This window comes from Nannospalax galili, unplaced genomic scaffold (assembly GCF_000622305.1).
Source record: "Nannospalax galili isolate Female #2095 unplaced genomic scaffold, S.galili_v1.0 scaffold186, whole genome shotgun sequence".
In the NCBI taxonomy this organism is placed as follows: domain Eukaryota; kingdom Metazoa; phylum Chordata; class Mammalia; order Rodentia; family Spalacidae; genus Nannospalax; species Nannospalax galili.
In genome coordinates, this window is record NW_008358774.1 from 2,652,015 (window position 1) to 2,655,718 (window position 3,704).

Below are 3,704 nucleotides of genomic sequence, written 5' to 3' on the forward strand. Positions count from 1 at the left end.
GCTACTCAAACCAGCTAAGCCAGTTTGGAGTTGTGGCGGAGTTACATGTGGTGGAAGTCGAACCTCTGAAGGGACAAGGAAAGCAAGATTGAGCAGAGAGCTGTTGGATCGCTACAGGGATCTGACAGTTTCTCCACCAGTCCAGCAGGAGCTCCAGAGAAAAGGCTGCTTAGTAGAGGAATCCCAAGTTGGGTAGAAGTGGCTAGGCTGTGCTCAGTCACTGGCTGGATGGCAGGAAAACTACACTGTCTTGCCTGATGATGGGCTTCATGCTTTCCCACAGTGTACACTCATTGTGAAATCTCAAGTGGTTCCTGAAGGTAAAAGCTAGAGGCTGTCTGCCAAGCCTCTACCCTTCACAAGTGGGTAGCTGGTACTTTCTTGAATGAAGGTTAGTCTGAATGGCCCATATGAATGTGATTGTTTACCACAACTCTAAATCTCAGAAAATTAGTGGCCGTTCTTTGGCCACAATAAACAAGTACCAGAAATTATCCTTGCCAACTTCTCATCAGTGACCTCACTTCTAAACCAGGCTTCTAAATCATGCTACTCAGCAGCAGCCCTGCTCTGGTAAATACACCTCCGCAACTAAAACCCAATCAATCCCAGAATGCTTCTGGAAGTCTTTTAATCCCTGGACTCTAGATTTCTTAAAACTCTATGTGAGGTCAGCAGTTTTCTTTATTCAAAGAGATGGTGCCGTAGAAGCCCAGCTGTCCTGTTCAGCAAGTAGCATGTACATTTTAGTGTGAGCACTGAGCATGGCCTCCTCCTTTGCCACTGTCGCATTTACCCAAGATGTATCCTTGTGCCCCTGGCTTTTGTCATTCTCACCCCCAGGGGCTCTTCTTCATCAGGACCTTCTCTGACCTCACTATGTGACATCCACCATGCTCTATCATGCCCCACTTTTTGTGAGTGTATACATGTATGTGTTCATGTATATGTGCAGGTACATATGTGCGGGGGCACACATAAGCATGTATGCTCATACATGTGGAGGCCACAGAACAACCTTGGCTGTCTCAACAGGTAATGTCCACCCTGGGTTTTTTTTTGAGACAGGATCCCTCATTGGCCTAGAACTCACCAAGTAGACTAGGTTAGCTGGCCAGGGAGCCCCACAGATCTGCCTCCTTAGGATTGGGCTTGCAAGCACATACCACCATGCCCATTTTTTAAAAAACATGGGCTCTGGGGATTGAACCCAGGTTCTTATGCTTGCAAGGCAAGCACTTTCCAGACTACACTATCTCCTCACCCCTCCATTTCTTGTCCTCACAGCACTTGCCATAACTGCATATCATCCTGTTTTAGTTGAACTCCCTGATTCCCTAGGATGTGCAGTATGTGTAGATAGGGGCCCTGTCTGTCATGAACGCTACCATTTTTTCAGCAGGCAACTGGACTCAATAGGGATGTGAATCACACTGCTAGAGCTGGTACACAATAAGTCACTGACAAAGGACCAGGGAGCAGACTGCCTGGAATACTGTAGGGGCCTCATAATGACCTGAGGAGCAAAAATAAACACCATGTTAGGGAATTGTTTGAGAGAATATGTGAGGATTTTAAGAGGCCAAGTGACAACTACAAAGGAATGTGCGAATGAACTGCATTTCAGGCTCTTTAAAAACATACTTCTGAAAACCTGACTTACACATGCGCTCATGAATGACTGTGGAAAGCACAGGGCAGGTAGGGGCGATTCACTTTCATTTCTGTCATGGTCCCTGAGATACCTTCTCCCAACCCAGAGCTCAAGGAAGCCTTTGAATGACTCCATAGAGACTGGATAAAGAGGTGAAGGATAGGTGGGAATTGTCCTACGTGAGACAGAGGAAAAGAATTTGTGGGGAAATTGTAATTTCCAGAATCTGAGCCTGTAGCACAGTGACTGAGCATTTGGAGAGGCAGAGCCTGCAGGGAGGATGGAGCTCGTGAACGGAGCAAAGTTAGACCAAAGGCACAGGAGGAAGGCTGAGCCTTAACAAAGAAAGTCTAAAGATGTCTTGGCAACAAAGAAAGTCTAAAGATGTCTTGCAAATATGGGAGGGAAACCTAAAAAAAAGATTAATATAAGGGTCAAAATCAGTGTCAGCCACAGAAATCAACCAACCAATTCACAGCTGTGAGAAATACTTTCTGAACTGATCAATTTATAACTGAAAATATTTTAGCTTATTATGTTGAGGAGGGAAAAGTGGAATACTTTGAACTCAAATGGTACAACAATAAATTTCTTAAATATGCTTCAGCTATAACTGAATCTTGGCCAAGAAATATGCTCTTCTTAATTAAAATGGAAATGACTGCCTAAGAGATGCATGTGTCTTATAGGACTGCATGTTCAAAACTGGAAATATTTGCCTCCAGCAGTAAAGGTTAGTACTCGGACATTCATCAGTACGAGAGATAAAAGGCATCCCCCTAGTGACAATAAATGTGTTATAAAAATTTTCTTTTTGGAATGTAAAAGATGTTAAAAGGATATAGGAATGGAAATATTTTCCAAAATAGAAAAAAATGAGAAAGCCTAGACAAGTGATGAAGGTCTGTATAGGTTTGTTATGATATATAAAGGAGACAAAAATAATATACACATAATCTTAAAGATAAAAGGCATCCCCCTAGTGACAATAAATGTGTTATAAAAATTTTCTTTTTGGAATGTAAAAGATGTTAAAAGGATATAGGAATGGAAATATTTTCCAAAATAGAAAAAAATGAGAAAGCCTAGACAAGTGATGAAGGTCTGTATAGGTTTGTTATGATATATAAAGGAGACAAAAATAATATACACATAATCTTAAAATTTCTAAGGTCATAGTTTAGACAACTAAGTTCCAGGGGACTGGGAACATCTCTCAAAATGTCCTGTGACTGTGGTGAGTCATCTGTCCTCTTGTTCAGGGAGGACATGGAGACCCCACGGGATGGACTTGACCCAGTGTCCAGTACAAAGAGGAGGGTCAACTCAGAGGAAATATTTCCTCTATGCTTCCAAGGGAAGCCAGCCGTGGTCAAGCAGAACCTTTGACTTATCTTCACATAGATGGAACTGGTAAAAGAAAGGAGTCAGGGGCTCCTCCCAAGCCCATGTGATCCCTGAGGAACAGATTCTCAAATGACCTTAAGTGTAAAAATAAACTGATTTATTTGGGCCAACTTTACTGTCTTAAACACTCAAAAGGAAAGTATAACCAAAGAGTAAAGTGATCAGTATATTTCTTTAAGAGTTCAAGGGATTATACTTCCCAGACATTAGGCTTAAGTCCATATAAAAAGTTATTTAGACAATTATTTCTCATTGATGATTTTGTTCCTAATCATAAAGTACTGCTCAGATACAAGACTTCAAATCTTGGTCTGCAATACTGTAGTGCCCACCTGTAGCTAAGGGAGACAACAGGCTATTGTTCTAAAATGATAGCTAAATTTGTTTTCTCCCCCTATCTAGAAACCTTTGAGAGGGAATGCACACGGATTCTAACCATTCCAACAGTTATCAAAGTGCCTGGAAGCAAATCCTGAATCCATTACTCAAGTCCAACCTTGGCAGACAAAAGAAAAATGAAGAGGAACCCAATAGAGGGATGCTTTTGGAAGCTCTCATCAAGAAATTCCAATGGACTCTCATATGAACATTTGAAATTTGCCCTGTTCTTTTTTCTAGTTCCCTGTCTAGAACTTATAATGCT